The sequence below is a fragment of the Tiliqua scincoides genome, chromosome 7, assembly GCF_035046505.1.
Source record: "Tiliqua scincoides isolate rTilSci1 chromosome 7, rTilSci1.hap2, whole genome shotgun sequence".
Lineage (NCBI taxonomy): Eukaryota > Metazoa > Chordata > Lepidosauria > Squamata > Scincidae > Tiliqua > Tiliqua scincoides.
Window position 1 is genome coordinate 46,366,013 of NC_089827.1, and position 12,250 is coordinate 46,378,262.

General features: G+C 44.9%; 1 protein-coding gene across 7 annotated transcripts in view; it reads left to right on the top strand.

Moving 5' to 3' along the window:
- The window catches only part of CHRM2 (cholinergic receptor muscarinic 2), a 187,464-nt gene that overhangs the window by 159,927 nt on the left and 15,287 nt on the right, over positions 1-12,250 (top strand). For 3 of the 7 annotated variants that reach the window (XM_066633835.1, XM_066633834.1, XM_066633837.1), the window contains one exon: positions 11,841-11,890. The exons of the other annotated variants lie outside the window; for them this stretch is intronic. The gene's annotated coding sequence lies outside the window, so the exon portion shown is untranslated. The remainder of the gene's footprint in view (positions 1-11,840; positions 11,891-12,250) is intronic. 7 annotated transcript variants of the gene reach the window in all.

Genomic DNA, 12,250 nt, shown 5'->3' on the forward strand with positions numbered 1-12,250 from the left:
GGGACAAAGGTCCCCTTCCTCCGAGGAGCCGCCAGCAGCTGGCCTGTTGCACGCAGGATGCTGTGGCGGCTGTTTAGGTGCTGCAGCAGTCCCAGCTCATCGGGTAGCTCAGGGTTGGACTGTCAGGCAGCAGGATAGAAGGGAATGCTCACCTCTGTCCACCCAGTCACCTCCATTGCCTTTCCTCCTCCACCATGAATTAGAGAAGGAAGAGAGATGACAGAGCAGAAGAGAAAGTGTGGAGGAAATGAATGGTGGACTAAAGCATCTACAGTGCTCTAGACCACCAGTCTCTCACCTCTGCACTTCCTCTTCTACATTTGCTCTTCTGCTCTATCCTGCTGTTTCTTGTCCAGTCCAAGAAGTGGGAGAAGGAGAGGCTGGCACATTACCAGCCTCTGCTAAAAGTAAGGAGGCATTTTTTAGCACAACACCTCAGGCACCAGAAGGTTCTGGACCAGTCGTGCATTGTACAGGGGAAACAGGAGATTTGCAGTAAGGTGTTGATGGATCACTAAGATCTTTGTTTTTCGACTCTACAGGGTTCATAGATTCAGAGATTTCCTAAAACCTTCTGGAGAAGGTTCTCGGTGAACAGTGGTGACTTGAATAAGGACTATATAGGGTCAGTATTAACTGCCTATGCAAAGATGGCAGAACATTGGCCTCTTGACTTCTACTGATCTATTGTCAGGCACTGTAGGAAAGTAGAAGCCTTGGGAGTCAGGGTGAAAATAATTTGTTACAACAAGTGTGCAGTTGGGGGTGTGTGTTGTGTGGGTTCCGAATCTGAATTGGCATCATGCTGCAAGGGGAGAGAGGTTTAGCATTCTATATGCTATCTTGCCACAGCTCAAGGAGGCACATATAAAAATAATAAAATAAACAGCACTAATAAAGCAGATGCACCAAGAAGGAGGAGATGCATGAACCAAATGCCTCCCAGAATAAGTAAGTTTATAATCCTTTCCAAACAGCAGTGTTGCAAGCAGGCCAAACAGTTTGGAATAATAACCAAATAGTATTCTTTGCTTCCCAACAGCAGCTGCTATTTATTTTCTTTTTATTGGTACTATGCTAAGCACCTCTAAAAAGGATATAGATGCACAAATGATGTTCGGGACTTTACCCATTAAAAGGTAGAGCACTCAATGGATATATGACTCACCAGGCATAAAATGTAGCCATTACATGAACAGAATGAAGTAGCCTTCCTGGACTACAACAGGATATGGATGACAGGTGGGCGGGCAGACTGCTTCTTGCCCTGAAAGTTGTCTGATTGTTCCATTCAAACACTCAAAAAGATTTGGGTTGTTTGTTTGTTTGTTTGTTTGTTTGTTTGGTTTTTTTTTGGGGGGGGGTGTTTGATTGAATCCTTGAAAAGATGCCTTTTCTGTCCCTAAAGCAAACAAAACTTACCTGGTTGGGGGGGAAGGGGGAAGGCAGCAGCAGCAGTGAGGTTCTCAACTGAATACCTTTTCTCCTCAAGCCACACATGAAAGTACCTTGGCTTGTCATCCCACAGCTCTGCATGTCATCTGAACCTGGGAATTGTGGTTTAATTGTGGTTTGCAGATCAGGGTATGAAACCAGGATTGGTTTCACATCCTGGTCTGTGAGTTACAATTAAAATTCAGCTCCCAGGTTTGGACAGCTGTGGTTTAACAAAGTGGGATTTTTCTGCTAAGTGGGGGGGGGGGTGATTGGAGGAACCTTGCAGGCTTGGCACTCCATAGATTTGTGTTTTAAGGTGTTTTGGATTGTCTGAACTGGTCCTGGTGTTACATCTGGCTTTGCAGTACAGAGACCTTGGAACTGGCCACCTGACAACCAGAAACATGAAGAAGCCCCATGAGAAATGTGAAGTGTCTTACAAAAACTCATTTGGTTTCTCCTGAAAATTCTCAGGTGGTTCAACCTGGGAAGAACTTTGAAATTAAATTCAAATTTCACTTTGTGAAAAAACATTGGTGCCAACCATTGCTCATGCATGAACAGTATTTCGCATGAGTAGAACCAGCGCTAGTTAGGCACTAAATATATTCTCCGTGAAGAAGATAAAAATGTAACCTCCCACACAATTTGGATTTATCTGTCAGTCACCTACTGTGCCAGATTCAACACTGACAGCAACTTGGAAAACTTCTCTGCTTGCAAACCTCACAAGAACAGTGAGTTCTTCCTTGCCTGTATTCTTGTATCTAAACACCTCTCCCCCCCCCCCAATTCTCTGTCTCATTCTCAAAAGCAGATGGGCTATTGAAAGCCATAATAATCGGTAGTGCTCATAGAACAGAATTCTCCTTCGGTTATTTCATTGAGTATCTAACAGCTAAGAATGGAGCCAACAATCAAAACACAGCTGGCCAATTTGAATTTTATGCCTACAAACTCTTTCTGGATCATTGTAATGGTGCTCTATGGGGAAATGGCCATTCAGAAATTCAGCTAATTGAGCAAAGGAAGGTAGATTCCATGTTGTTCTTCTCAGCTTTCCCCAAGTGACCACATGAAGTGCAGATGCAATGAAAGCCAAGGAGAATTTCAGCTCATGCTATTTGTCCAGTTCCATTGATTGTTTATCGCCCAAGTTCATCACAATGTAGATGTAAAGGTGATATTACAGTGTAAGCCAGACATTTTCAGCCACTGTACCTTGGCACACTGGTGTGCCACAAATGGTCTGCAGGTGTGCCGCAGGAGTGTGGGGGGAGTCATTTATTAATAGGACCATTAGGTGATGTGAGCCCCCACCAACAGCATGGTGTGCCTTGTCAATTGTCAAAAGACTGATGGTGTGCCTTGACAATTTAGTACCTTGTCAGTGTGCCACAAGATGAAAAAGGTTGAAAATCACTGGTGTAAGCAGAGGGAGGGCACCAAGATGCAGATCTCTTGCTGTCTTGTGTGCTCCCTGGGGCATTTGGTGGGCCACTATGAGATACAGGAAGCTGGACTAGATGGGCCTATGGCCTGATCCACTGGGGTTGTTCTTATGTTCTTATGTAACTCCATTACAAAGCTCAATTATAACACTCAATACAAATGCAGCACTTGGATGTAGAAAGTGGGGGTGTCAGACTTTGACATCTCATCTACTCCACCAGCACTCTGCTAATCTCACCGAAAAAATTTTTCCGTTTCCCTCAAAATACTTAAGAGATCTTTCATCTGAACACGGTCCCTCCAAAATTCACCTCTAACATCACTTTAGGTGAGATTCGGTGGAAACAGTAATTTAGATAAGGATCTTTCAATAACCATGAGGTTTAACTGAGCCCAAAGTCCTGTGCCTCTCTTCCAGTCTGACATCGATTCAACACTAGCAGCAATTTAGTGACGTCACCCTGGAGCCATCTCAGCACCCAGGAAAGCCACTCGCATCAAGAATATAATTTGAACTGTCGCTGTTATTTTAATGATTGCCCCGACAGACACAATGCTTAGGAGTTAATTTACAGGGATCATTCTTGCCCAGCCATTTGGAAGCAATTTGTGAGTAGTGGGCCTGCAAAACATGAATGGAGAGTCAGAAAATATACTTTTCTTGCTTCCACACAATCTAATTTCCAAAGGGGGTGGTGGCATTTAAGAATTCAGAGTTAGTTCTCTGCAATCAGATTTGCTTCACAGGAGGAGGATAACTGTCCCCATGAAATGTGATGTTTCCAATAAGCAGTGATTCATTCTCCAGAATATGTAAACGAGAAAGCATGATGCATTGCTGTTCTGCTGTACATGGCTTTCTGTAGCAGTGTATCTGACTCAGAAATGCAACAGATAAAAGGAATTTTTGTCTTCATTTTACGCATGATCTTTTGAAGGTATGATTATTACTTACTGTTTGAGCTAGGATCAGAACTGAGCCCAATGTTCTCTAGTGAACATTTTTAGTGTAGAATGGGGGGGGGGGCTTTGTAGGAGGAGTTTCAAAGAATCCACCCCCCCTCCCAAGCCTGTTTGGTGTTCACAGCCCTACCTGGCTGCCTCGTTTCATATGTTGTTTTAAACAAATTTTCTTCCTATTAAGAGTAATGTTCTTACATAATCTCTCAGAACTGGCTATAAAACACTTGTACATTAAATCCCCTACAAAAGTACAGGTTAGCTTCCAGGGGTCTGCTTTTAAGTTGAAATGTACTTAAGTCTAAGCATCCAGTTCTTACCAATCTAGTGCTATCACACCAGCACAAGGGCACCACTGAAGGACATACTGCACTGACACAAACACACCAGTGTAGCCATCTGTAATTCAGAAATCTGTAACTCAGAGAGCTGCTCTAATTCCAAGAACCAGCTTGTGGCAAAAGTATGATTCTTGGGTGACTACTGGACCAAAGTCATTACGACATAGAAAGGTGCTGTCATAAGAAAGTTCCTTTAGTTTTAATTTGTATGTTCTAATCCTATCTTCCACCCCTTGCACCAATGCAGCCATGCCATAGACCAGTGATTTTCAATCTTTTTCATCTCATGGCACACTGACAAGGCACCAAAATGGTCAAGGCACACCGCCAGGTTTTTGACAATTGACAAGGCACACCATGCTGCCAGTGGGGGCTCACATCTCCCATTGGCCCTATTAATAAATGACCTTCCCCCAAATTCCTGTGGTGCACCTGTGGATCACATGCGGCACAGTGGTTGAAAATGGCTGCCATAGACACATGTGGTTCATCCTATGGTGGGGGTCTGCTCACCATAAGAGATTCTATGGAACTCCTCAGACCTACACCAGCTCTATAGCTAACATAAGTCTGAGGAGAGTAAGCAGGTAGTGTGGACCAAACTGAGAGGGATTGGATTTGGCTTGCCTATTTGCTGCCACGGACCACCCCTCTGGCCCAGTTCCCACCTCCTGCCCTCCCCAATCCTCCCAGGAACTCCCCCTGCCCTTCCCTCTCTGTTGTGGTCCACAGGCTGTGACAGCATGGCTCTGATGCTGCTGCCACAGTGGCAGCAACTCCGAACGGCCTGCCAGAAGCATCCTGCCTGTACAGCATCACAAAGCCATTTACAACAGGGGGTATCTGTTTGGCAGATGCAGAGCAGCCCATAGGATTGAGCTATAGGTCACATTAAACATAATTAAATTGTAAGATTTACAGCCCAATCTTAAACAGGTCTTGTGGCACCGGAGTGCTCATTCTGGCAGTGTAAGGCTCTGTATGGTTGTTGCAAAAGGCAAGAAGTCGTTTGGCGCAACCTGGCCACTACCACAAGTGGTGAGTGACCAAATTTGCATGCCAGTGAACCAGAAAAGCCCTTCAGCACTAGTAAGTCAGCACAGGGGGCTAGAGGTTGGCAGTGAAAGGGAGGAACAGTGAAGCAATGGCGGTGGTGAGGAGGGCAATTCAGGGCCTTAAGGGGGTAGTATTGGCAGCAGTGGTGCATGCTGATATCCTAATACTCTTCCCATCCTCAGTTCCCCAGCCTGAGTCTGTGTAGACTTGTGACCACTATAGAGGTGCAGGTACAAGTAGACCCAGAAGGCCAACATGGTCTTACCTCCAGGCAAAGTAACAAATGTTCCCTGGGCCTGAAGAGACCCCAGATGCTGAAACTCCCCTGTGGGATTCAGCAGGTACCATGTTGGTGCTGCTACACCACCATGTGGGGAGTTAAGTAGGATTGGACTGTTAGGGAGCAATCCTAGCCCCTTATGTCAGTGCTTCCCAGCACTGACATAAGTTGCAATGCAGCTCTGAGATAAGGGAACAAATATTCCCTTACTTTGAGGAGGCCTCCGTGAGTGACACCCAACTGCAGGATGCAGCACACGTCCCATTGGCACCTCTATGCCAGTGCTGGAAAGTGCTGGAAAGCACTGACATAAGGGTTTAGGATAGTGCCCTTAGTATGTAATATTTTTCTCTTCATTGGCTTTATAAAGAGAGTAGATGGCAGCGGTAAGAGGCCTTGATCAAACTTAGCTTTAACCTTCCAGTCTCTCTTTCTTAATTAGTAGCGGTAAAAGGTAATTGTGTCTTATTACTCTGTTTTTGGAGACACCTTTGTTCAGTTTCATAGTCCTGACCATGCCTTTTTGTAAGTTGGAATGTTCATAACTTGAACTTTCTTTTTCTTTAAAGCTACAAACAAATATTTTACTGCCTACCTGGGAGGTCTGCCCTCACCACATATGCAGAAATCACCACCTTGTATGTGGTTCCACTTCATTGTCCAACTGACAGACACCAGACTACTCGCATTAGGTAAACGGAAGATGAATTGAAACTTTTTTCCAGGCAAATTTGACTGTGGGTTATGTGCTTGAGAACGATTCTCTTTAGTCTGTCTTTAGTCTGCACATAGTAGAGCATGGCTTGGGGCAAGGTTGGGACTTGGCTTGGTGACCTTCCAGCCCTGTGATTATGTATGCTTCACTCAGCTCACTGATGATCCAGTGAAAAGGGAGTCTGCCACTGAACCCTCAAGCTCTTTCATGGGAATAGAAGACCCAGTTGTGGAATGAAACCTGGAGCCTCATTTGATATATGAGATTGCTTTTTCCCCTCTCTACTCCCCGTGAAAGTAGGCTTGGCAAGAAAAGCCAGAGCTGTTGTAGCAACTTTATTGCATGTGTGTTGCCTTGGCACTGACAGGAGCAAACATAAAATCATCGGAGCTGCTGTGTTCGTCTCCCTGTGGAAACTTCCACTCCGTCTTCTCTGTGCTTTGACAAAGACAAATTGTAAAGCTTGCAAAATTAAATTGTTCATTTCATCATGTTCCCCTTTGACTTATGGCTGGTTCACACAATACTTTTTTTTTGCCTCCATGCAAGCAGTCCAGCCCTTCCCAGGTTCAGAGTAGCACACTGTGTGGAGGTTTCTAGATAAAGTCCGCATCAATTCCTCTGACTACAGAGGCAATTTTTTCAGCCTCTACCATTTTAGCTAACTATACCTGGCTGCTGCTAGTTCTCACATTATGTTCCCTCATGTATATGTATCCCCAAGGAACAGTGGGAAGTGGAATTTCCTATGGGAGAGAAGAATGAATGAGTGAACTGCCCCTTATCCATGTGCTGGCAAATCATGCGACTGAGTCTTAAGTTTCCTCTGAAGGCCTAGTAGAGCCAGCTCCAAATTTTTCATTGGGTCCTCAGCAAAATGTCCTCCTTAAGCCTTCCTCATAGCTGAAAGGGCCATGAGATATTTATTCCATCACCACCCCACAAAGATATCAAACAACAGATGCAGAAGTGGACTCAGGGATCAGCAGTGGCCCGTCCTCAGGCTCTCAGAAACCACCGAATGATGTCACCCCTTAACTCTGATCTTAACAATTAGCTACATTTCATTTCCACAGGCTATCCATTGTTCAGATTTCTCGTTCCACTATCAAATCTGTCGCTGCACATTGAAGAAGTGATGCAGACTAACAGCCCAATCCTATTCACACTTTCCTGGGAGTAAGCCCCATTGACTCTAATGGGACGTGCTTCTGAATAGACTTGCATAGGATTGGGTTGTGACTGGGTCAATCCAGGAACTATCCTCAACCCATGCACCTCCTACAGAACCAATATAAAATGGCTGCTGCTCTGGGCTCCTGTTTCTTGCTTAGTTTTTTTTTTCCCTTCCTGCAACCGCTTGTGGTACACTTTAGTTCCTACTGCCAGTCATTATCATTACTTTACAAGAAGGTGAGAAAATTTAACTCTAACCTCTCAATCCTCGTGTATCACAAATGTGGATACACGCTAAGGTTGGAACTCAGAAGCTATCTTGGGTCCCACCTATTTTAAGAGCAAGCCGTAATGCTTTTGCTACCGCCAAAGTCTTTGTGTGTATGTGTGTTCTTTGTACAGTAAGAGAAGAAGCATGCTGGGAATCACTTATACCCAACTTTTGGAAGCTCATTAGATCATTTGAAGAAGAATGCACAAACTCTCCTTTTGCAAATGTTTCCTTTTCAGGCACTTCTTTGAAGTCGCAGGCTCAGGGTGTGAGTGACTGAAAGCAGGGAGATATTATGTTTCTCTGTTAACAGGCTTTTATCAATGGCATTGCATGCCTTCCTGGGATGCATGACATCTCGCAAATGAATATGACATTGCCAAGGCTTTGTTCCGTTTCAAATGCAGACGTTTGTGAAAGTAACAATAAATGTGCCTATATACCTCTCCCCCGTGGAGTGACTTTCTGCTAAGTATTACGGGGGCATTCGTTTCACTATCTGGGTTTATTACATTTATATCCTGTCTTCCTTCCATCGTGGAACTTCACGTAGGCGTGATTGGTGCCCACCAATCATCCAGCCCAGTGGCATTACTAGGGTTTGTGCCATTGGGTGCGGGAGGCCAGCGGGTCACCCAATGACGAACCTCCTCCCATGCAGTGGGTGGGGCAATGTCCTGGGCAGCGGGTGTGGTGATGTTCCATCTCCCCATTCCTGCTGGTTTTTTGGTTTTTCCTTTTGATAGAGTAGAGATATTTCAAAGTGGTTTGTTCCATTGCATTCTGCATGAAAATGCACATCAAATGATATATAACATGATGGTATTATTCAAAAATAACAAGATTTTAAAAATTTTGGCCAGTTGTGGTGACACCACCTCCCCACCCGTGCACGTCACCTGGTGCCGCCTGCGCCCCCCCAGCAATGCCACTGATCCATCCAGCAACTTTTGAGACCTGCCGTGCAGTCCTACCCGTTTACTCAGAAGTAAGTTCAATTGTGTTCAATGGGGCTTACTCCCAGGTATATGTATAGGATTATAGCCCTAGAGCCTGCTTAGCTTCAGCAAGAGAGATGTATATATAAATCCACTCACAGCTTGCCAGGGTCGACCGCTCCTGAGCTTCTGGTGAACTGGATACCCAGCAACACCAGAAGTGTGGAAAGAACAGCATCATCAAATTAGATTGGCTCATTATATTCCGAAGGCACAGATTCCCGTTCTACAACATCTGCACTGACTGGGTGCATTTAGATTGGTCTACCACCTCTAGACATTCATGGAACCAAAACCTTCTCAAAAGGCTCTGGGGGGACATATGTGCTGACTCTTGGCTGACTCAAGGCCATGAATGGCCTTGTTGATCCATGGTCCAACAGGGTTGACAAGGTTTATTGACACATTCACTTTCTCATACACAGGCTGGCCCTGGCACTAGGGAGGGTAGAGAAGAGTAGCAGATTACAGGAGAGCAAATTCTCAATCATTTAGAGCCCAATCCTATTCTTACTCCTGCCAATACAGCGGTGTCAAAATGTCTACCACTGCATTCTACAGTGGCAGTCCAGGAAGACTTTTCTGGGTAAGGGAACAATTGTTCCCACACGCATATGGGGGAGGGGGTCTATTCAGACCTGCACTAGCTAAATAACTGCCATAAATCCACATGAACCCATGCTGCGGGATCAAGACTGGGAAAGGGATTAGGCTTAGGAATTTAGCAGCCACCATTGCCACTGAACCAGCCCCATTCCCAGATCCAGTCCACCCTCCCCCAATTAGGATTGTGCTATCCATGACCTGGATCCTAACCTGCTGTATTTCACAGGCTGCTTTTCCCATGATCTTGTCCTGCATGGGTCTATGCCAGTAGCTGTTTATTACACATGCAGTTCAGTTGAGTGAATGGGCATCGAGGAAGGGCGGCAGGATCTACCCCTTTCCCGACAATGGTCATTCAGTGCTGCTCTGTTTTGAGGGCTACCTCCATGTGCTTGGCATCACTGAAATGGCAAGGTTCACCATCATGTGGAGAGTACCCTCCACGCATACAGTCACTTGCATGCAGGCTTTGTTCAAGAGTTGAATGTAATTAGCCTTCCCGTCCCCCATGTGTGCTCAGTCATCATATGAATTGCATGTACACGTGAAACAAGCTAATCAGTTAGACTTTAAATGTTTGCATCTGTAGGATCAATCACAGTAGGTAGCCTTTATTTATATGCATTATTTGTATAATATGCTTTTATTATGGCCCAATTCAACCCCAGGCCAGCGCTGGTCTCCCATGCTCTGTTTGGGAGAAGGCTGTTGCAAAAATGCTGTAAGGTATTTCACAATGGTCAGGAGGAGGAAGGTGCTGGCCTGGAGGACAGCACAGGCAGACACTGGGCTTCTGCACCAGTCAGAGGAGCCCCAGGAGCTGTAGGTGGTGAGTATACCATCAGGTGGCACAGGGGTATTCCAGAGTGGTGGGAGGACAAAGTGGAGAGGGGGCAAAATAAAGTAAGGCCCGAGAGGGGGCGAGGTTGGTGGGTGGCAGAGACTGCCACCAGATCCTATCCCCTGTCCCACACCTGAAAACCCCACACAATTCTACTTGGATCTGTGCCAATGATTGAAGTGGTCAAGATCTGAGTAGACCCATAGCAGCTGCCGGGGCTTGACAAGGGGCAAAGGAACAAATGTCCCCTTATCTTGAGAAGACCTCCAGCTGCCTGCCTGGCCCTGCAGGATACAGAGATGCTGTTTCTGTGCTGCTGTACATTAAAATGGGGCTGCCCACCTATTTATTCCATGCCATCCGTGTATCTTAGCAATCCAGCAAGAACTTTCTAGAAATCAAGAATTAGCTCGGCATTTGCCCTTATCATATGTCCCCAGAAGTCTCCCCCACACCATATTAGTTCTATAACCGGAATCACAGCACCTCAAGCAGATTTCTTCTTTGAGTCTTTAACACACTTCCCCAAATAGCTAATGCCATTGAGTGACTACCTTTCGTTATTTCAGTGGGCTGAATCACATAACTAGGTTAACTTTTGAGCACATTTTGCGATAAGAGAATTCATAGTTAAATATGAATGGGGAGCATTGTTGTTCTCGCAAGGAGCTAGAGCTTTTAGCAAGACGTGGCTGTGGAGGATGTTCTCTCGGCAGGCCTCCAGTTACATATAATGAATGGTGTTCTGCACGATAAAAGCAGAGCATTCTAAGAGACAATTAAGGACATGCCCAGATCAGGGTTTGCCATTGTACCAAGGCAGTGCCTGAGCGCATAACTGGGTGTGCGGGAAGTGGCACCAAGAGGGTGGGAGGGGAAAAAAAACAACAACAAGATACCTCATTGAACAAGATTTTCCACATTTGATATCTTTCTGTTTTGTTGACCCTGTCAGCTCCATTAATTCTTCATTTCCTCTGACAGGCTTGCACAATATTATGATCCACCAATCCAAACACAGCACACTCCTCAAGTGTGGTAGCCCAACTGGGCCTCTACTCAGTGGCGTCACTAGGGTTTGCATTACCCAGTGCAGGAGGCCAGGGCATCACCCCCATGAGGGACCTCTTCCCATGCAGTGGGCGGGGCAACGTCCCAGGTGGTGATTGTGGTGATGCACCACTGCAGTTTTTTGGCTATAACTTTTGATAGAATAGAGATATTTCGACATGGTTTGTTTTATTGCATTCCTAATGAAATTATGCATTGATAGATATACAACATGATGGTTTTATTCAAAAATACCAATATTTTAAAAATTTCGACTAGGAGTGGTGTCTCTCCACCCCACCCCACCCCATGCACATCACATGGTACAGCCCACACTCCCTTGGAAGTTGGGGAGTTCACAGGCATCTAGCAGGCCATCTTATATGCCTGTTAGTTACCCTGTATATTCAATTTGGTGAGCCACGGAGTTTGGGACCCACATGTCTGAACTCTGATCATTTAAAAAAAAAAAAAAAACAGCCATAGGCTTGTCAATAAATTAATCAATGGAGATTGACTGGACTTAACTCTACATTAGATTGAGCTGCTAGTCATTGTTTGACTTTTAGTCATTGCTTGAGTTTTAGTCAATTACTTAATTGATTCAATTTGCATACATTTGCATGTGACCTAACCCCATACTTCCTTTGTTTTTAGATTGTCTGTGTCACATCAGGCATCATTTTAGAAGAGGCATTCTGTCCTGTGTAAGGTTTGGGAATGTTTCTTTTAAGGGGGTACTTGCATGCTGCAGGGTAAGAATAATGGGAACAGTAGCTAGTGCCCTTAAAAAATTAATAAAAATTGCTGCCTGATTAATCAGTTCATTGTCTTAGTTGATTTTTTTCCTGATTAACTGATTAATCAATGAAATGTGGCAACCCAAAAAGATAAAGCACTAAATGGCTGGGACAGATCTGCTCAAAGGAAGGCAAATTGCAGTTCTGTTCCGATGTGTGAATCTGAAAGAACTCCATTTAAAAAAAATTTTTTAAGTCTGATTTCTTTTTGTCAGCCTTAGTTTTAACTCTCATGAGTGAGTTCTTGCAAAGCTCTATCTTGGTGCT